Source organism: Eptatretus burgeri, chromosome 2, assembly GCF_056783735.1.
Source record: "Eptatretus burgeri isolate ZD-2024b chromosome 2, Ebu_testis_v1, whole genome shotgun sequence".
Lineage (NCBI taxonomy): Eukaryota > Metazoa > Chordata > Myxini > Myxiniformes > Myxinidae > Eptatretus > Eptatretus burgeri.
The window spans coordinates 157,904,492-157,927,503 of NC_140962.1; the positions used below are offsets into that span (position 1 = coordinate 157,904,492).

At 45.6% G+C, this 23,012-nt stretch overlaps 2 protein-coding genes across 2 annotated transcripts in view; both read left to right on the forward strand.

Annotated features, from left to right (window-relative positions):
* LOC147033690 (NACHT, LRR and PYD domains-containing protein 12-like) overlaps positions 1-23,012 on the forward strand; it is a 1,146,930-nt gene that overhangs the window by 22,840 nt on the left and 1,101,078 nt on the right. The window lies entirely within an intron of this gene.
* LOC147033691 (NACHT, LRR and PYD domains-containing protein 12-like) overlaps positions 18,066-23,012 on the forward strand; it is a 178,380-nt gene continuing 173,433 nt past the window's right edge. Inside the window, exon 1 of the mRNA XM_085871811.1 lies at positions 18,066-18,245. The gene's annotated coding sequence lies outside the window, so the exon portion shown is untranslated. The remainder of the gene's footprint in view (positions 18,246-23,012) is intronic.

Below are 23,012 nucleotides of genomic sequence, written 5' to 3' on the forward strand. Positions count from 1 at the left end.
TAACTCCTGCTGGGAAGACCATGGCAAACCATCCAGTATAACCTTTGCCACAAACCTGCTTCAGCAGGACCGATGTTCTCACAGATGCCAACCCTCCCGATTTCATCGGGAGGCTTCCGAAAATTCACCCAAACTCCCGCCCTTACGCTCACTATCCTTATCCTCCCGAAATTTTGATATTTTTGCACTGTTCACTAATCAGAATGTACTAGTATGAGAATTGAATGAAAAGCATCGTCTGCTACGTATAGCATGTGGTAACTCCATAACGTTCGCTGCTACCAAATTGTACGAAAAAAATTGCAAATTCAAATGAGGAGCAGCGAAACATTGGGTCTGGATCTCGCTTATGCGATCATGCACTGAGATTTAGTGCATGCGGTATGTGTGCACAGTGTATATGCATGCGATACGCTCACTGCATGCAGCTGGGCCCCGTACCAGCCCGGCGGTCGCGACCACCGTGCGGTGTTGAACAGCCGCTAGAGTTCTACGAGTCGCGCTGCAGCTGTGGAACATCGACTTCGAAGTTACCGATGCTTCAAGCCCTCGATGTTGATTACGAAATGGCAGAAAAGAAGCTTACGAAGACCAAGAAATGGTCTCAGAAGTACAAGACCGAATACAGTCTCCAATACCCGTGTATTCGAAAGTCTGAAAGAGTTATTCATCATGCGTATTGTACAGTATGCAGCGTTGATATTTCAGTTGAGCACGGAGGTCGCGATGATATTCGGAAGCACGTTGGAAGCAAACGGCACACAGACATTGCAAAGGAGAGATCTTCGAGCACGAGTACCGGTACACTTCTGAATTATTTCACCAAACAAGGGACAAGCGAGGAAGAGGATGTTACCCGAGCGGAACTTCTCTTTAGTGGATTTATTGTGGAACATAACTTGCCCATATCAGTCTCAGATCATGCTGGACCTCTATTTCAAAAGATGTTTCCAGATTCAAAAGTTGCTTCAAAGTATGGATGTGCAAGAACAAAAACTTCAGCAATAATTGGTGAGTTGTCAAATGTTACTGCTTCATCTATTGCCGATATTGCTAGACTAGCTCCATTTAGCCTAGCTTCAGACGGTAGCAATGACAGTGGTGAGGCCCAGCTATATCCTGTCCTGATTTCGTACTATGACAACAGTGCTGGGATTATGAAGCAAGGTTTGCTAAGTTTGCCTGCGTGCAAACAAGATTCCACTGGAGAAAACATTTTCAAACTGCTTGATCATTCGTTCAGTGACAGGAAAATTCCGTGGGGAAATTGTGTTTCCTTTTGTGCTGATAATGCCTCTGTCATGGTGGGCAAGCACAAAGGAGTCGCTGCTTATATCCACAAACAAAATCCAGAGTGCAACATCATGGGATGCCCTTGCCATATGATGCACAATACGGCCAAGAAGGCGGCTCAGGCCTTACCCATTGAATTAGATGACTTTCTCATCGATATTTACTACTACTTGGACAAAAGTAGTAAACGCGTCAAAGGAGTGAAAGCACTGCAAGAACTCTGTGATGCCCGACACACAAGATTCTGAAGCATGTCGCAACAAGGTGGCTGTCCCTTGGTCAGTGCCTAGACAGGCTGATTGAACAGTGGGGAGCTACTTCGCCTCTTCTTCAAAGAAGAAGTACGAAGAAAAAATGCAACCAACTGTAGCCAAGACTCTAACAACGAGCAAGAAGGACGGCACTGTATCTACTGCCAGTACTGGCACTGCAGGATCAAGCACTAGTGGAGCAGCATTCACCACTACCACTGCAGTATCTGCTGCGAAGAAGACAGCAGGGACAGCACCAAAACCAATGCTGAGAGCAGGTAGCATCACCGGCCCTTCATCACGTTCATCTACAAAGCAGATCCCTTCAGAGTCGAGAAAGACTGTGATAGTCCCATCTACAGGCAAAGAAGGACCCAAGTTAAGTTCTGCTTTTGCCAAATCACTTCATAGAAGCTCAGCAAAACCTTCGAATCAGAGGTCTTCTTCCTTGGCTGCACCTACCTCAAGCTCTCTCCTCAAACGTAAAATTGGATCTGGTACTACGAGTCTGACCTCTTCTGCTGGCAGTAAACGCAAGTGTGATCGCCCTGCGGCTAAGTGTACTACGAGTTCTACAACTAAAAGCGCATCTTCCTCAAACACTGTGCAGGAATCTAGAGAAAAACGTGTCAACAGGATGTTCTTGTCTCCACAAACAAAACTCTATTGTTTCTTCCTTCGATATGCTAACAAGCTTTTTGAGAAGGGGAATCTTCTGCTCCAAAGATACGAACCCTGTATTCATCTCCTGCACGGAGAATTGAATGGTCTTCTGAAAGATATCTTCGTACGGTTTTTGAAACCATCGGTGTCATCGGTTGCTCTGGTAAATGTACCCTTCTCTGACAGAAATCATCAGAAGAATGATGAGGACCTCATGATTGGGAACGATGCCAAACTGTATATAAGGGAACAAAGGAGTCTCAAGAAATCCACCTTCACTCTGAGTGAGTCAGACATCCAAGGTTTCTTCAGTGCAGTTCGCTCATATTATGTGAAAGCCTGCAATTACATCTTCAAAACCTGGCCGCAAGATGATGAATTAGCCAAGCATGCTCAGGTGCTGGATGTTAAGCTACACCAAGAAGTGGGGTTTGACTGTGTGGAGTTTTTCATCAAGAAATTCCCCTGTCTGTTCAGTGGCGGTGATAGTGACATAGACAGTCTTGAGAGTGAATTCGCTCACTACCAGGCAGACGCCTCCATAGCTACAATTGCTACTGAGACAGTGAGAGTGGATGAGCAGTGGCATCGGATTTCACAGCTCACAGATCCCTGCACTGGTGCCAAGAAGTATCCTAATTTGAGCAAAGTGATGAAGGGAATCTTGGTCATTCCTCATTTGAACGCATCATGTGAGCGGGCACTCAGTCTTGTACGGAAGAATCATACTGAATTTCGTCCCAATTTGAGTGTCAAAACCCTGGAAGCTCTCTTAATTGAAAAACTAGCTCATAGCACCCCTTGCTACCAGAGAGAATACAGCAAAGACATAATCAGAAGGGCTAAAAGAGCCACACAGCTGTCACTCAGCAAAGCTGCCATGGAAAAAGCAAGCAGCAGTAGTACCAGCCAGTAAGGTAAGAAAAATATTGCTTCTTTTGTGCTTTTTGTTAATCTTTGATTGTCCCCTAACTTACTAATATTAACATACATGTAACATTAAAAAGTGCACAATTTTCCCCTTTTTTTGTTCAAAAAGAGGGAATTCTTAACATGTTAAATGCTCCAAAATAGGGCTCAGAGGGCACTAGAGAGAGTCTAGAACCCCAGAGCTTCCAGGGCCCTAAGGCGGGCCCTGGACCCCGCCGCAAGGGTCGAGCGCTCCGCGCTCGAGATGTGCGCTTCGCGCACATTATTTGGTGTCGGTTGCAAATCCTCCCTAATTCTGATTTCCAAAAGTTGGCATCTCTGTGTTCTGTAACTGAGTGAGGTACAAATGAATCAGAACCGGAAGTGACACCAATTTATTTAATTTATTTGATTCTGAACCAAAGTGGTAAAAGTTGGGCTGAGGTTGTCATGGGCCAAAGGGTCTTAAGAGTGGGAGAAAATTATGTTCATATTGTATTATATTTTTTTGGGAAATCTTTAAACATCTCTCCAGAATGCACACCTTTTATCCTCTTTTAAAAAAAAAAAATTTTGTGTACCTTGTCGAGGCCCATATGAGAGCAAACACACAACGCACAGCAAGGGGGGGCATGAGACAAGAGGGGAGGGAGAAGGAAAGACAAAACAGTGGGGAACAGAGAAACTTAGAGATCTGTGGAAGGAAGAGGGATTAGGCAGGTAACATGGGGAATACAAGATGGACATTACAGGGACTTTCAGGAAGGAAAGTAGGGAAGTTGAAGGAGGTGGGTTTTTGATGAATTAACGTGGGTAGAAAAGATCGAGGATTTGGATGGGGGATGATAAGAGGTGGTGGTGAACGGCTGTTTTGAAGGCCTGAGGAGAAGAATGGGATTGAAGAGAGTGTGGGAGTTTATTCCAAAGGCGAGAAAAAGAGGAATAAAAGAGTGAAGGTGAGCAGTGATTCGTGATTTTGGTAGTTTTACCAGAAGGGGGTTGCTGGCGGATTTTGAGCACCCTGCGGAAATATGGGGGGATGGGACGTGTTGCAGACAGAGCGGGGAGGGGCGAAACCAGGGAGAAGATTGTGGAAGACAGAAAGACCACCGACCTGCCCACTGTGAGAGAGTGAGAGACCCAAAGACTCAGCCTCACCACGGGAGATACGAATGATCCTAAATGCCTTGGTTTCCACAGCGTGAAGCCGAGAAAGGTGAGAGGCAGGAGCACCAGCCAAGAAGGGGAGAGCAGTACTCCTTCAGGCTGTAGACGAAAGCTTTGTATGTGGTCAGGTGCTCTTGTGTGCCAAGAAGGACTTTTCACGACGGAGGATTCCCAGTCGGCGACTGGCTTTGGAGGCCACGTTGGAAATGTGGCTTTCCAAGGAAAGATCATGGCAGATAATGAGACCCAGATGCTTGAATGAAAGGACTTCTTCCAGAGGATTGTTGAGAAAGTAGATGTGGGGAGGGGGGTGGTGGTTCGAGACGGTCCTTTCGGAGAGACATCGTTGGAGTGAGAAATGCAAAACAGACATAAAAGGCTTTAAGCCTGTTGTGCATCAAGGTAATGATTGAAACCATGGTGCAGGATAAACATGTATCAAAACGTATGTAGGCAATGGTTTTGACCTGAAATCAACATTTAACACAATGTGAGGAATGAGAGGGAAACTGCAGTGGAATCTCACTGAGTGTGAGTAAATAATTCTGGGATCCATCAGACAATGAAACTATTGGAAAAGGAAGAGCAACCCCAAACAGCTGGGTGGTGGGATCGTGTTGGTCACAAGTCAAGCATTGGATGTTTGTGTTCATGAACCCCAGGTGTGTGGTTTCCTCCATTTCATGTTCTGGATCCCCATGTGTGTGGTTTCCTCCATGGCATGTTCTGGATCCTCAGGTGTGTGGTTTCCTCCATGGCATGTTCAGGATCCCCAGGTGTGTGGTTTCCTCCATGGCATGTTATCTATCCCCAGGTGTGTGGTGTCCTCCAGAGCATGTTCATGATCCCCGGGTGTGTAGTTTCCTACATGCCATTTTCAGGATCCCCAGGTGTGTGGTTTCCTCCATTTCATGTTCATGAACCCCAGGTGTGTGGTGTCCTCCAGAGCATGTTCATGAACCCCAGGTGTGTGGTTTCCTCCATGGCATGTTCTGGATCCCCAGGTGTGTGGTTTCCTCCATGGCATGTTCAGGATCCCCAGGTGTGTGGTTTCCTCCATGGCATGTTGTCTATCCCCAGGTGTGTGGTGTCCTCCAGAGCATGTTCATGATCCCCGGGTGTGTAGTTTCCTCCATGGCATGTTCAGGATCCCCAGGTGTGTGGTTTCCTCCATGGCATCTTATCTATCCCCAGGTGTGTGGTTTCCTCCATTTCATGTTCATGAACCCCAGGTGTGTGGTTTCCTCCATTTCATGTTCTGGATCCCCATGTGTGTGGTTTCCTCCATGGCATGTTCAGGATCCCCAGGTGTGCGGTTTCCTCCATGGCATGTTATCGATCCCCAGTTGTGTGGTGTCCTCCAGAGCATGTTCATGAACCCCAGGTGTGTGGTTTCCTCCATGGCATGTTCTGGATCCCCAGGTGTGTAGTTTCTTCCATGCTATGTTCAGGATCTCCAGGTGTGCGGTTTCTTCTATTTCATGTTCTGGATCCCCAGGTGTGTGGTTTCTTCCATGCCATGTTCAGGATCTCCAGGTGTGTGGTTTCCTCCATTTCATGTTCTGGATCCCCATGTGTGTGGTTTCCTCCATGGCATGTTCAGGATCCCCAGGTGTGTGGTTTCCTCCATGGCATGTTCTGGATCCCCAGGTGTGTGGTTTCTTCCATGCCATGTTCAGGATCTCCAGGTGTGTGGTTTCTTCCATGCCATGTTCTGGATCCCCAGGTGTGTAGTTTCCTCCATTCCATGTTCAGAATCCCCAGGTTTAATCCATCAGGGAAACGACATGAATCTTGGGATAACGTATCAAGGAACATCAAAGGGAATGTGAATTTATGAACTCAGATCGATTCGATAGTCGGGATATCACGAACGATTTTATATTTTTCTATGAAGCCTTTTAAGCCTTCACATGATATGTTGTCAGAAAAAGCTGTTCTCTTGAAACAGACTTTATAAGGTCCACTTACGTCCGACCATGGTCTGTATGAGCAAGGTTCTCCATGTGCCTACTTCTCATGGTCATGTGGAGCAGTCACATGTCACATGTCACATGGAATGTCACATGGAATCAGTCACATGTCACATGGAATGCCTCGTCCACACAGACCATGGTCACGTCTCTTCATCATCAAGTCGGGCAAATCTTTGTCATGATGCTAACATTTGCTCTTCCATTTACCAAAATTTACAGGTTCCTGAAATTTGACCCAAGGTTGAGCAATGGATTACAACCTGTGTTTGAAGTGTCAGAAAGTTGGTGATTTTGGTGAAAAAAAACAAACCGAGAGTGCTTCATATGACAGTTTGTTGGAGTCGGTCTTCATCCAGGCGGCGTACAACAATGAAGAATACGTCGGTCCAAAGGAGCCCCTTGAAAACATACCTGCAGTCGAGCTGGTGCAGATTAAAGCTTTGTGGCACAGGCTTTGTTATCCGGAAACAGTTCATCAGGGAAAGATCGAATGAGTGAAGAAAAGGTCTGAAAAAAGTTACTTTAGCTGATGCCACTGTAAGGACAAGGCCAGACAAAGGTGGTCGTCTTTGTGTCACAACCAGTCGATCTGAGTCTGAGGCGTCCATTTCCCAGCACTTCACCAAATCATCGAAGATATTGCCAACTGATACAAGAGAAGTTAACTTGTTTTGTGATGAGGATACAACCGTTGGAAAACTGCACGAGGTCTGTTCAATTGATGTTGGACATGACAGCCATTTACATCAAATAGCCATTGATACCATAGCCATTCACATCAAATAGCCTTTATAAGGTTGTATTATACCATAGCCATTCACATCAAAAGCCATTCACATCAAATAGCCATTGATACCACAGCCATTCACATCAAGTAGCCATCAATACCATAGCCATTCATATCAAATCGCCATTGATACCATAGCCATTGACACCAAATAGCCATTGATACCATAGCCATTCCATCAAATATCCATTGATACCATAGCCATTGACATCAAATACCCATTGATACCATAGCCATTCACATCAAATACCCATTGATACCATAGCCATTCACATCAAATACCCATTGATATCATAGCCATTCACATCAAATATCCATTGACACCATAGCCATTCACATCAAATACCCATTGATACCATAGCCATTCCATCAAATAGCCATTGATACCATAGCCATTGCCATCAAATACCCATTGATACCAAATACCCATTGATACCATAGCCATTGACATCAAATGGCCATTGATACCAAATACCCATTGATACCACAGCCATTCACATCAAATACCCATTCACATCAAATAGCCATTGACACAAACCATTTGTCCCTCTCTCGACGGATATATTTATCCACAACGTTGATTCCCCATCTCCATGAATCAAACCCGAACTCATTCACATTATTAACGAGAAAAGGAGGAAACACGGTGGGTTAGAAAGGTTCTTCTTCTTTTTTACCGGATGGATGGAAGAACATTCCAAATATTCAATTGACTTCATCGCTTAAAAAAATAAATAAAACTTTCCTGACGTTGAATTGAGTGTCATGTGGAGGAAAACCCGAGGTTGTGTGGTCCGAATGTCCAAAAGATACAGCTGTGAACACTGCGGTTCCTAATGTTGGTACAAATGAGGACATGAAAACAGTCATTTTTCTGTACCACAGTCGTGTGTAACAATGTCCGAGAAGCTCGAGACGGTTCTTCGGTGTTTGATGGATCTCTCCTGATGTACCGAACCTTCGATACAATTTGGTGACGTGAATACTTGGGGGTTCCCAAGTGTAAATGTTGGATTACTCTTTGGAAGCCAAATCAGAGGCACGACAAAAACAACCTGAACATTACACACACAGTTATCAGGCCCCCCTAACAAACGGACGCCAACTTTGTCAGACGGAATGAAAACCCGTCATTCTTGTTACAAAAACAGCTAAAATTGATGAAAAAGCGGCCGAAATTGAAACCAACACAGAAATTACGGTCGCAATAGCAGATATAATGGAAACCAACACGTTTATTCTACACGCAAGAACGGTCGTGACGGACACAAGAACGGTGGGGAATGGAAGCAACATCGGTTATTTCCGTCGCGAAACGGCGGAGAACGAAGCGAAAGCGATTCATTCCGGTTACCATAACGTGGGAAACATGATGGCTTGAAAAGTTCTTGAAGTTATGGTAAGTTAACTTTAACGTAGTCTCCCTTGAATATATCATGTCTGTTAATGAAAACCCGTTTGTGGTACGGGATATTATACAAGCAGCGATAAATGTGCCCTCTTGACTTAATGTGTGGCTGACATTTCGTGTAATTCGTGCCCCCGTGCTGCAGCGATCAGTGACGATTGATCGTTTATATTTGCAAGAGGTAAAATTTGATAGTAATAATAAATTGCAAATTCCAGTAAAATAACAAAGTTAATATGAAGTAAAAACTGTAAAAAGATCCCATACACGAATCCCCTATGTTGAACTGGGCCTACACAACTAGCGATCCTTCACTCGGGGGCTCAATACAGGCAAACGAAACATTATCATCACAACAAAATTCGGTTTAATAAATTGTTAAAACTACATCAGGTACTACCCACTATATATTATCTATACTACATTTATGTTCGAGGCACAAGCACTAAAAATGTACATACCGTAACAGGTCGTTCTACTGCATCCACCATCTTGTTCGCACGACAGCAACCGCAATGAACCGCTTTTCTTTCGCTCTTGGACCTTTCGCGACGGAAATAACCAATCTTGCTTCCATTCCCCACCAATCTATTTTGGGATTGTCCGTTCTTGTTTCCGTAACGACTGTTCTTGTGTGTAGAATAAACGTGTTGATTTCCATTACATCTGCAATTGCGACCGTAACTACTTTGTTGGTTTCAATTTCGGCCCCTTTTTCATCAATTTTAGCTGTTTTTGTAACAAGAATGATGGGTTTTCATTCCGTCTGACAACGTAGGCATCCGTTTGTTAGGGGGGCTTGGTTATGTATGAAGTAAAGTGAAGAAGGTAGATTACTTACAAACTAAATAAATTACTCTTCCTTCGGACATATTTACTTCTCGCACGAAAACAAACACGTCCTTGGAGTTGGACTGAAGATCCAGTATTTCGCTCACAGCAAGAAGGTGGTGACTTTATCACAAGCAATCGGTGGTAGTGTGGTCAACAACAGACTTTTGTGACTGGAAACGGAACTTGCTGAAGCACTCACTCTACAGATGTCTGCAAGCAGGGAGTGGTGTGTTCATCCTACCAACTCTGCTGAATGGAGAGCCATTGTTTTTCGGATTGGATAGCATTGATTTTACATTCAATCAGTATATAATTAATAGACACACACTCACACGGCTTCACCATGAAAGGTACATTCAAGCAGTACGTAATTAATAGACATACATTGTCACACAGCTTCACCATGAAAGGTACATTCAAACAGTACGTAATTAATAGACACTTGTAGTCACACGGCTTCATCGTGAAAGGTACATTCAAACAGTACGTAATTAATAGACATACATCGTCACACGGCTTCACCGTGAAAGGTACATTCAAACAGTACGTAATTAATTGACACACGTAGTCAGTCACATGGCTTCACCTTGAAAGGCACATTCAAACAGTACGTAATTAATTTACATACATAGTCACACGGCTTCACCGTGAAAGGTACATTCAAACAGTACGTAATTAATAGACATGTGTAGTCACACGGCTTCACCATGAAAGGTACATTCAAACAGTACATAATTATTAGATATATGTCGTCATAAGGCTTCACCTTGAAAGGTACATTCAAACAGTACGTAATTAATAGATAATACGTAGTCACATGGCTTGACCGTGAAAGGGACATTCAAGCAGTACGTAATTAATAGACGCTGGTGCAGGCCGGAAGGGGCGGGCCCGAAGGGGCGTGCCCGAAGGTGCGTGCCAGTATATGCAGCTTCGTGCCTCCAGTATCAGGTCCCCAGCATCAATTGTGACGTCATATCAAACGAAGAAGAAGAATTGTGACGCCCCCCTCTCTCGCCCTCTCTCTCTCCCCTCCTCTCTCGCCCCCCTCTCTCTCCCCTCCTCTCTCCCCTTCCTCTCTCCCCCTCCTCTCTCCCCCTCCTCTCGTCCCCCTCCTCTCGTCCCCTCCTCTGTCCCTCCCCTCTCACCTCCTCTCTCGGCCTTCTCTCTCCCCCATCCTCTCTCCCTTTTCTTGCCCCCCTCACCCTTCTCTCTCCCCCTCCTCTGTCCCCCTCCTCTGTCCCCCTCCTCTGTCCCCCTCCTCTGTCCCCCTCCTCTGTCCCCCCTCCTCTGTCCCCCTCCTCTGTCCCCCTCCTCTGTCCCCCCTCCTCTGTCGCCTCCTCTCACCCCCTCTCACCCCCTCTCACCCCCTCCTTTCTCCCCCAATCCTCTGTCCATCCTCCTCTCCCCCCTCTCTTGCCCCCCTCTATACCCCCTCGTCTCGCCCTTCTTCTCTCCCCCCTCCTCTCTCGCCCCCACTCTCATCCCCCCCTCTCCCGTCCCCTCTCTCTCAGATATTGGTCGACAGATAAAAGGCCGTAACTTGGGAACTGCTCGTCCGATTAATATCAAACCTCGAAAAGGCACATCCGCGGGTCCCCAGCAATATTCCTGGCAAGTTTCAATCAGATCGGACCGTCAATCGTGCAAAAAAAAAAAAAGAATAAATAAATAAATAAACATTAATTGTGACGTTATTCGTGATGTCATAGCACCGTGTCTTGTCATTGGTCGACAGATAAATGGCCGTAACTTGGGAACCGCTTGTCCGATTGATATCAAACCTCGAAAAGGCACATCCGCGGGTCCCCGGCAATATTCCTGGCAAGTTTCAATCCGATCGGACCGGTGATCGTCCGATTATTAATAATTTCGGAAAAAATTGGCATGATAAGGTGAGAAGGTGGAACGACACGTTCAGCTGCCACATATACACCTTTTCAACACTGAAATAGCAGTAAAATGGCCATAACTTGGGAACCGCTCGTCCGATTGACATCAAACCTCGAAAAGGCACATCTGCGGGGCCCCGGCAATATTCCTGGCAAGTTTCAATCAGATCGGACCGGCGGTCGTCGAGAAACAGCGGTCGCAGTCACACACACACACACACACACACACACACACACACACACACACACACACACACACACACACACACACACACACACACACACACACAGATTGCTGGAATTATAGATAGATACGTAGTCACACGGTTTCACCATGAAAGGTACATTCAAACAGTACGTAATTAAAGACACACGTCATCACACGGCTTCACCGTGAAAGGTACATTCAAACAGTACGTAAATAATAGACATGCGTAGTCACTTGGCTTCACCGTGAAAGGTTCATTCAAACAGTACGTAATTAATAGACATGCGTAGTCACACGGCTTCACCGTGAAAGGTTCATTCAAGCAGTACGTAATTAATAGACACACGTCGTCACACGGCTTCACCGTGAAAGGTACATTCAAACAGTACGTCAGTAATAGACACACGTAGTCACACGGCTTCACCGTGAAAGGTACATTCAAACAGTACATAATTAATAGACATACGTAGTCACAAGGCTTCACTTTGAAAGGTACATTCAACCAGTACGTAATTAATTGACAATACGTAGTCACATGGCTTCACCTTGAAAGGTACATTCAAACAATACGTAATTCATAGTTACCGACCAGTCAACTGTGGAGAATTCAAGGGAGATAAATGAAATCAACAATTATCTCCTCAATTTGGTGGTGGGACTCAACAAGTGTTTAACCCCCCAAAAAAATGGAACCGAGCAATGATGAGGAGGATGAGGGTCGAGGACCAAACTCACGGTGGAGTTCCTGGATGAGATGCTGCAGAACCTGCTTCTCTCCATGCTCTGAATTCGCCTTCATTGCATCCATCAAGAATTGTGTTAAATCGCATCTCTGACCTAAAACTTTTAAAAACCACAGTTTGCCATGGATGCTCGCTTTCCATCAACCATTCTTTTTTTCCAACTTCAGTGCCAACTCACCCCCCTCACCCCTCACTCTCACTCTCAAAGCAACCATCCCACTCTTCTCCCTCCAAGCCTCCCTCTCACCTCTTTCAAAAATTCCCCCCTCACCTTTCTCCCACCTTTCATCCCCCTCACTCTTCCTTCTCTAAGTTGCCCCCCCTCTCATCCACCAACCTGCCTCCCTCCACTGCCCTCTCACCTCCATCTCTTCACTCCACCTCCTCAAATCCTCAACTGCCATCTTCCTTGTCTCTTGTCCCCCCTCTCTCCACAGCACCACAGAGCCTTTTCTCCTCCTCATTCGGCCCCCTCCCCTCGCTATTCTGCAATACCCCCACTCCTTCAGCAACCCTCCTTACCTCCCCCCTTCGTCCCTCGTCCGACCCTCCCCCGCCCCCTCCACCTCCTGCACCAAAAGCCTCCTCCCCTACCTCTCCATTAAAAGTGTGGACCTCAAATATCCGGGGCCTTCGCTCAAACCTTTCAGATCTTTCCATGCAGGTTGCCACTGACAAACCAGACATTATCTGCCTAACAGAAACTTTCCTCTCCCAAGACGTGTCTGACTCCCAAGTATCTCTCCCTGGTTACTCCCTCTTACGGTATGACAGACCTGAGCCTCGTCCTGGTGGAGGTGTTGCTCTCTTCATCAAAGACTCTATTCCTCACTCTCCCTGCACTGCTCTCACTCCCCCACACCCCCAGGAATACCTCTGGCTTCGGCTTCCCCTCCACTCCCACCTCATGTTTATATGTGTACTGTACCGTCCACCGAACAGTGATGACTCCATCTACACATCACTCTCCGAAAACATGGACCATCTTCTATCTTCTCATCCAAACTCTCTCTTCCTCTTATGTGGCGACTTCAATTGTCATCACGCCAGTTGGCTAGGTGTGGGTACCTCTCTCACCTGCCATGGGACATCAGCAAAAGCTTTCTGTGACTCATTGGGACTGACTCAATCGGTCAACTTCCCGACCCGGATCTCAACCAATGGTACTCCATCTCTTCTGGATCTGATTTTGACAAATTTCCCTGACAATATCTGCTGCTCTTCCTTCGCTCCAATTGGTTCTTCTGACCACGTCCTTATTAAAGTGGACATCTCTCTGGCTGTTATCAGAGAACCACCTCACACATAGTCGAGTCTGGCATTTCACTCAAGCCGACTGGCAGGGTCTTCGAGCAGCCATCAAACTTACAGACTGGTCTCCTATCACTACTTTCTCAAACATCAACTCATCCTGGGAATTCTTTCAAAGAAACTTGCTCTCCCTCATGCACAGATTTATCCCCTCTCGTGTTCAGTTGTCTTACCCTTCCTCCCGCCCTTGGTTTACTGAAGCTTGTGGCGAGGCAGTTGTCCTGAAACAACTTGCCTTTGCCTCATGGAAAGCAAACCCAACTGAGAGCAATCTCAGTTCTTTCCACAAAGCTCGGAACAAGTGTGTATCTACCCTCAGGAGAGCCAGAAAACAACATCTTTCTCATCTCAAGTCTGAACTCTCAAACCTCTCTCCCTCCTCAAAATCCTGGTGGCGTTTAATCAAATCTGTTTCTGGTGTATGTTCCCCCTCCATCCCTCGCTTACGTCAAATGGCGGCACTGCTGATTCCACACGTGATAAAGCTGAATGTCTAAACTCGGTGTTTGCAGCTAAATCTTGTGTCCCCAAACCCATCACTATCTCTACCCACTTTACCCAGTCGCACCCAACTGTCCCTGGACTCTGTATCCTTTTCTCCTGACAAGGTGGAGAGCTTGCTTTCAAACCTCGAGTCAGATTCTGCAACCGGTCCAGACGGCATCAGCCCACGTGTCCTCAAAGCCTGCTCTTCTGCTCTTGCTCACCCTCTCTCTGTTCTATTCACCCTCTCATTTTCCCCAAGGTCATCTGCCATCTGCTTGGAAATCTGCTAACATCACTGCCCTGCATAAAAAAGGTGCAAAAACAGATCCCTGTAACTATAGACCAATCAGCCTTCTCCCAATCATCAGCAAGGTTATGGAATCCATCATCGCTTCAGACATGAAATCCTTCCTCTTCTCCAATGGCTTGATTTCCAATCATCAATTTGGTTTCAGACCAGGTCACTCTACCCTAGATATGCTGCTACTGCTCTCCCATCAATGGATGGAGGTCCTCAATGCCAGACAGGAAATCCGAGCCGTATCCCTGGACATATCACGTGCTTTTGACACAGTCTGGCACCCTGCCCTACTCACCAAACTCTCTGCCCATGGTATTCAAGGCCATCTCCACTCATGGCTCGCAGACTTCCTCTCCTGTCGCAGTCAACGTGTGGCCCTAAATGGAGTTCTTTCATCCCCTCTTCCTGTGCAGGCTGGAGTTCCTCAAGGTAGCGTTCTGGGCCCTGTTCTTTTCTGGTTTTCATCAATGATCTCTCGGACTCTCTGGAAAATCCTCTATTTCTCTTTGCCGATGACTCAACCCTCTGCCGTACCATCTGTCATCCCTCAGACCGGCAAGCAGCAGCTTCTTCGCTCACTGCAGATCTGGATAAAATCACAAACTGGTCCAACACGTGGAACATGTCTTTCAATCCAGACAAATCTCACACTCTCACTATGTCTCTTCGAAAGGACAGTTTACACAAACCCCCCATCCACTTTCTCAACAATCCTCTGGAAGAAGTCTTTTCTTTCAAGCTTCTGGGTCTCACGATCTGCCATGACCTTTCCTGGGAAAGTCACATTTCCAACCTTGCCTCAAAAGCCAGTCGCCGACTGAGAATCCTCCGTCGTGCAAAGTCCTTCCTCGGCCCTCTTGAGCTCCTGACCACTTACAAAGCTTTTGTCCGTAGCCTGATGGAGTACTGCTCTCCCCTCTGGGCTGGTGCTCCTGCCTCCCACCTTTCTCGACTTCACGCTGTCGAAACCAGGGCTTTAAGATCATTGGCATCTCCCGCAATGAAGCTGAGTCTTTGGGCCTCTCACTCAATCACCGCAGGTTGGTCGGTGGTCTTTCTGTCTTCTACCGACTCCTCTCCAGCCTTGCCCCCCTGCTCTCTCTGCGATTTGTCCCAACCACATTTCCACAGGGCGCCCAAGGTCCGCCAACAACCCCCTTCTGGTAAAACTACCAAAATCACGAATCACTGCTCATCTTCACTCTTTCATTCCTCTTTTTTTCCCGCCTTTGGAATAAACTTCCTCACTCCATTCTTTCCCATTCTTCCCTTCAGGCTTTCAAAACAGCTGTTCACCACCACCTCTTATCTTCCCCCATCCAAATCCTCGATCTTTTCTACCCCGATAATCCACCCAAGCCCACTTCCTTCAATTCTCCTGCTTTCCTTCCTGAAAGTCCCTTTAATGTCCATCTTCCCCTCGCCATGTTCCCCGTCCCATCCCCATCCCTCTCCCTTCCACAGTTCACCTGTGTCTGTTTCCCCCAATGTTTTGTCCCTTCCACTCCCGCCCCTCTTGTCTCATGCCTCCTTGCTGTGAGTTGTGTGTTAGCTCTCATACGAGCCTCGACCAAGGTATACAAAAAAAAAAAAAAAAAAAAAAAAAAAAAAAAAAAATTACCGTCAATCTCTCACCCCTCTCCTCATCCCCCCACCCCTCTCCCTCATCCCCCCACCCCTCTCCCTCATCCCCCACCCCTCCTCATCTGTTCAGGAGACTGTTAATGAGTGATGGTTTAGTTTTTAATTTAAAGTGTTTGCCCCATCGTGTTGCATGTACAATTCAGAATCAGAGTGAGCCGACCAGAGGGGAGCAAAGGTCGCTGCATGTGCGAGTATGTCTACATGAAGGTCGGTCTTTTACAGGGAGATAGCGTGGGTTTTAGATGTTCACACCTGCTGCACACGATCATGAGTGTTACATCTAATTAGTATTATTGTGTTTAAGGTCGACAGGAGGAATTCATAAATATTCCTCATGAAGTTACTCTTCTCTCTCCTGTTGGATGTTGGATTCATCATTAAACAGAAGGAAGGGCAGTGTGCGATGATGGTTAAATTATTTTTTAATCTATTTTAAACAGAGACGAGGGCTCATCGTCGATGTGCAGAAAGAAACATTTGATACAAAACGTGCTGATCATGGTGAGTAAAAGAGGGGGAAAATATCAAAAGGATCTCCACCCAGGGGTCACTTGGGGACATTCCTAACTGGATGGTGATACCTCGGAGGGTACAAATCACGTGATCAAATTATACACCAAATACTCCATTGGAGTCATCGGAAAGAACCCCAAGAAGTAAAGAGCAAAGATGGTTTCAAACCCAACTCCGCAACCCTCAAACCCATCAAGGTACTGCCAGGTGAGCTTTACAGAAACATTTCTGCAAGTATTCACTTCTCCTTGGAGAAATGGACAAAGAAAGAGAAATATGGAGTTAATATAAAGAGATGAAGGAAAAGAAAAAGCAAAAATTTAATGAATCAAGAAAATTGTGAAGAAATTTAGAAAGAAGTGTGAAAGGAACAAAGTTCAGAGAAGTGGGGAAGAACCCGGACAGGTAGATAGTCGCAGTTACTCCCCAGGTTCAAACACAGCAACAGTCAGATGATGTTGACATCCTCACACACCACAAGTCCCTCGGGCCATGCGGTCATGGAACTGTTGAGAAGATTTTTGGGGAAAACAATTAATCAAGTTTGTTCCACACAAAAAAGTGATTATTTATCTGTACAATCTATTTATCCCGTATAAGACTTATTATCACGATCCAACCAAGTACAATGGTGAGAATTGTCCATTTTGTTCATCATTTTACAAACACTCAGTTCTGGTACAATATGTTTTAAGGATTTGTGGATGGAGTTTGTAGAAACCAGCTTGTTCGGTTCACCTCGAGAACCGAGACTGAACCTCAACTGGACAACTAACAACGAACTTCATCCCCACACCCTCGATGATCCACACACCCTCGGTGATCCCCACACCCTCGGTGATCCCCACACCCTCGATGATCCCCACACCCTCGATGATCCCCGCACCCTCGATGATCCCCGCACCCTTGATGATCCCCGCACCCTCGATGATCCCCACACCCTCGGCGATCCCCACATCCTCGATGATCCCCACACGCTCGATGATCCCCACATCCTCGATGATCCCCACACCCTCGGCGATCCACACACCCTCGGGGATCCCCACACCCTCGGGGATCCCCACACCCTCGGTGATCCCCACACCCTCGGTGATCCCCACACCCTCGATGATCCCCACACCCTCGATGATCCCCACACCCTCGGTGATCCCCACACCCTCGGTGATCCCCACACCCTCGATGATCCCCACACCCTCGATGATCCCCACATTGTTTGTGATTTATTGGTTTTAGTTCCATCATCATTGATTAATAAAGAGTAAACACAATTCCCTTCTCCTGCACCCCCTCGATGAACACATCAACATGTCATCACGTGATCCTCGTAAGGGTTTACTTGGAACATTCTCGAACCAACACAACCACAACCAACCGACCCACAAACCGGATCATTCACAGATTCATTATTTCCACTTGGACAAAGTGTTTCCCCAAAAATGTACAATTTTAATTGATTTCTCCTTCTGGTTTATAAACTTTATTTTTGATTGTTCATGCTTGTCGAATGGTCACTTCACTAACAAGTTGTTGAAATTGTGGTTTGTAATTACAACAACAGCTTGTAGTTCGTACAAACAATACTTGTGATATATTAATTTATTTAAAGAAACACCAAACTCGCCCTCAGAATAATGGAGATGAAAAACTCGTTTACCAACATTCCTGTCTGACACACCTTGCACCCTTACCTGTGTATTCACGAAGGTACAGGAACTATTGTCAGTGTATGAACCGAAACAGATTCTTGGTCATCTTCACCATTTTCCACATTTGGTTTGGATTCAGATTCTAAACAGAAAGTGATTTTGGAATCAAAATGGAGGAAAAGATTCTTCACACCTGAGGAGGTTCCTGATCAGGTGAGTGAGGATAAAATCGATCACCAGTGAGTACAAGCTGTTGTTGTAGTTTCTCTTTTGTTCTGTGACCAGTGTCGGTAGAAATTTTCAGGTTGTGGTGGTGGGAAATGAATTGCTCACATTGTTTGGTAATTTATTTTATAGTACAGAGTATCAATATACTCTCCCCATAAGGAGAGAGGCTTGTGGAAGAGATAAAACATCGACTCGATGAGGATGTAACAGAAGATATAGATAAGGGAGGAGGGGAAGGGCGAAGGGGGTGACACGACAAAACAACAGTTAGGGTGAGGGATAAAATGGAGGGAGACTTGGAGAAATGAGGACTCGGGGAGGACACAGTGGTGGACAAGATGGATACATGCAGGCACGAATTCTCAAAAGAGTAAAGCTGGGGATTAGGAAAGAGGTGAGCTTGGGGTGGGGGGGGGGGGTTGACGCGGGTCGGGGGGATTGTAGGGGGTGGGGGATTGACACGGGTAGGGGGGGATTGTCGTGGGTGGGGGGGGCTTGCAGTCCCTATATACTTGGAATAGCTGACATGACTTGTCCTGGAAATTTCTGATCACGTGGGTCATGGGCATCATTGTATGTCCATTTCTCTTTCTCTTTCTCTTTCTCTTTCTCCTCCTCCTCCTCCTCCTCCCCCCTGGTTGCATCATTGGTTGGGACGCAGCTATGCCGCTGATGCAGTGTCCCCCTTACCAGTATACTGGTACTCATTTCGCCGACCTCGGAAGGATGACAGGCTGAGTCAACCTCCTGGTGTATTAATTCAGCGGCCAACAGGACTTGAACTCAGGACCCTTGAATCCCAAGCCGCCACCCAAACCACTAAGCCAAAACCAGGCTATGTATATCCAGCTATAACTCATTAAATGATCACACGAAACCTCATCATTATTTTTTAAATGACAGGATATACCAATCGATCAGAGAAGGGTTTCAACATGGATAGAATCCCTGCAGATGCAGGAAGGAAAAACAATTGGGAAAATAAAGTTTATCGTTTGAGATTGAAACCGACTTCATGCTGGTTTCTGTTCAGGTAAGTTGTAGTTCCGTGTGTACATTTATGTGCAGTGTTCTGATCATCATATTGGAGTTGGTAGTTGGGTTTCACTCATAAACAGATACAAATCATCATGTAAACATGTCTACATAATTTATAACATTGCAAGAACATTCTGGCAAAGTTGACTTCAGTAAACTTATCACTTGTGTGTTTATAATGTTAGTTGCTTTATTTATTTATTTATCGATTGGAAATTAGTCTCAGACTCTTAAGTGTAGCACTTAACATTGGTTAACATGTCATGGTCCATGATATGGTTAGAGACATTCAATTAAAATAGAAAAGAATGAAGGATTGCATGTGTGTTCTTAGCACATGTGAGGGACTACACGTGTGTTCTCAGCACATGTGAGGGACTACATGTGTGTTCTCAGCACATGTGAGGAACTACATGTGTGTTCTCAGCATGTGAAGGATTAAATGCATGTTCTCAACACGTGAAGTATTACATGCATGTTCTCAGCACATGTGAGGAATTACTTGTGTGTTCTCAGTATGTGAGGGATTACATGTGTTCTCAGCTCATGTGAAGGATTACATACATGTTTTCAGCACATGTGAAGGATTATATACATGTTCTCAGCACATGTGAGAAATTACATGCGTGTTCTCAGCACGTGAGGGATTACATGTGTGTTCTCAGCACATGTAAAGGATTACATACATGTTTTCAGCACACGTGAATGATTACATGCATATTTTAAGCACATGTGAAGGCTTATATAATGTTCTCAGCACATGTGAGGAATTACATGCGTGTTCTCAGCACGTGTGATAGATTACATACATGTTTTCAGCACACGTGAAGGATTATATACATGTTCTCAGCACACGTGAGGATTACATGTGTGTTCTCAGCACATGTGAAGGATTACATACATGTTTTGAGCACATTGAAGGATTATATACGTACATGTTCTCAGCACATGTGAGGGATTACATGCATGTTCGCACATGTGAAGGATTACATGCATGTTCTCAGCACGTGAGGGATTACATGCATGTTCTCAGCTCATGAAGGATTACATGCGTGTTCTCAGCATGTGAAGGATTACATGGGTGTTCTCAGCACGTGAAGGATTTCCTGTATGTTCTCAGCACGTTAAGGATTACATGCGTGTTCTCAGCATGTGAAGGATTACATGGCTGTTCTCAGCACGTGAAGGATTTCCTGCATGTTCTCAGCACGTTAAGGATTACATGCGTGTTATCAGAACGTGAGGATTACATGCATTTTCTCAGCACATGTGAAGGATTACATGCATGTTCTCAGCACGTGAAGGATTACATGCATGTTCTCAGCACATGTGAAGGATTACATGCATGTTCTCAGCACATGTTAATGATTACATACATGTTCTCAGCACATGTGAAGGATGAAATGCATGTTCTCAGCACATGTGAAGGATTACATGTGTGTTTTCAGCATATGTGAAGGATTACATACATGTTCTCATCACATTTGAGGGATTACATTTGGCGAGGATGGTGTTCCTCCGATTTCAATATTTCACTTTCCTTCTTGCAATTCTTTCAAATTTCTCCAATCTGTCACCACAACTCCACGTTAATGACTCACTTGCTCAGTACATCCAGAATCGGGCACCCATCAGTGTGAACCTTCAATCATCATTACAATTCATTTTCCCAGGGTTTCTGCGATATGTTTTAAAATTAAATAAGTCCTGTCTAATTGTGTGCTTATTTTGTTGGAAGAATGAAAAGAAAAATCATTAATGAATGTAATCTCCCTTTTGGGTGCAGAGAAAGAGCTTTATGACAAAACGGACACGTGACGATTCATGCACAGTGGGCACACGTTTGGTGTGCCGCACTTGATGGATACAAAATGGCTTCTAATTGCAAGTTGTCAATCCAACAATATAGACTCCAGACAGGGGTAGAACAGATCATGGTTTTGGATGAGGGATGATCTGAGATGGTGTTATGGTTAGGGACAGTGAGAAATGGATACTGCATCAGAGAGAGTGGAAAATGGAGTCCTTGATAACACTGAACAACAAAAAATTTTTACTGGAGATGTGTAAAGTGATTTAGACTAATTTGGGTACGCTGATTTCAAAAATCATAACCGTTTTGCTGTATCACGTCAGGATTTTCAGTAACAGAAATATTCCCATTGCCTAGAAGTCAGGATTTCAATGAAATTTACAAAAATTCATTTATTCATTTATTTCATCATGAATGCTTCAAAATTATAGAAATTACAGAAAAACTCCACTAGAATGTAATTAAAAATGCTTTAGGCATTTGGCTTTGCGTTTGTGCTGCTCTGTGTCAGTTTCACGATGCAGGAACCAGCAGAAATCGCCCATCATGTTCGGGTTGTGCCGCTCTTGGTAACGCGTCTCCATGAGTGAAATCTGTTGGTGGAATCGCTCGCCGTGCTCGTCCGAGACTGCTCCCAAGTTGTCAGGGAAGAAGTTCAGGTGCTGGTGCAGGAAATGGATTTTCAGGGACATCCTGGAGCCAAGTTTCCTGAAGGACTCCAGCAGCTGCTGCACTATTTCTTCATAGTTGTCCGCGCGCTCGTTCCCCAAGAAGTTGTCCGTCACAGCTTTAAAGCTCCTCCACGCTGCCAGCTCTTTGGGGTTTAGAGTTGTCGGAGAAGTTTCGTCCTTCATAATCTGTCGGATTTGCGGTCCAACAAAGACACCAGCCTTGATCTTGGCCTCCGGCAAGGTGTTGCCAAACTTTTCCTTGAGGATTGAGCAAAAAAACCCACGCCCATTCAGATCCATTGCCCGTACAAAACTTTTCATCAAGCCGAGCTTTATGTGGAGTGGTGGAAGGAAAACCTTGGCTGGGTCGACAAGGGTGACATGCTTCACGTTGTGTCGACCAGGTACATGCTCTTTTCGCTCTTCCCAATCTTTCTTCGTCCAGTGATTCTTGTCGTCTCTGCTATCCCAGAGACAAAGGAAGCACATGTATTTCGTGTAGCCTGACTGCAGCCCTAACAACAGCGCCACCACTTTCAAGTCTCCGCAGATGTGCCAGTTGAAGTCATTGTACTTGATGGAATCAAGCAGCTGCCGCATAGTCTCATAGGTCTCTGTCATGCCGAACGCGTGAGCCAGTGGGACTGATGGTTTCTCGTTGCCATTGTGGAGCAAAACAGCCTTCAAGCTGTTCTTCCCCGAGTCGATGAAGAGGCGCCAGTCTGCAGGATCGTGATCACACCCAAGTTCTTTCAACAGACCGTTGATGTCACTGCAGAATGTCATCGTGTCTTCCATCTCAAAGAACTCAGCCATGTCTCTATGACGTGCTCTGAACAAGGATATCTTGGTGTTAGGTTCAAGTAGATTCCACTGCTTCAGCCTTGATCCAAGCAGCTCTGCCTTCGCCTTTGACAGCGAGAGATCTCTTACAAGATCATTTAAGTCTCCCTGGTTCAGAAGGTGTGATTCTTGAGTGTCGGGTTCAAAAGGTTCATCATCACCATCCTCTTCACCACTGCTTACAGCTATGTTCTGATCAGCTGGAGGTGTTGGAACGGGGTTCTCGTCATCATGAGGCACAGGTTTACGAGCAGAGACGCAGTCAGCGTACTTGATGTGACCTTTATTCTTCTTGTTGAAGCCGGCGATGCTTGTGCAGCAGAAATAACAATCATCATGATGATTCTGCGGCTCACGCCATATCATGGGCACCGCAAATGGCATGCT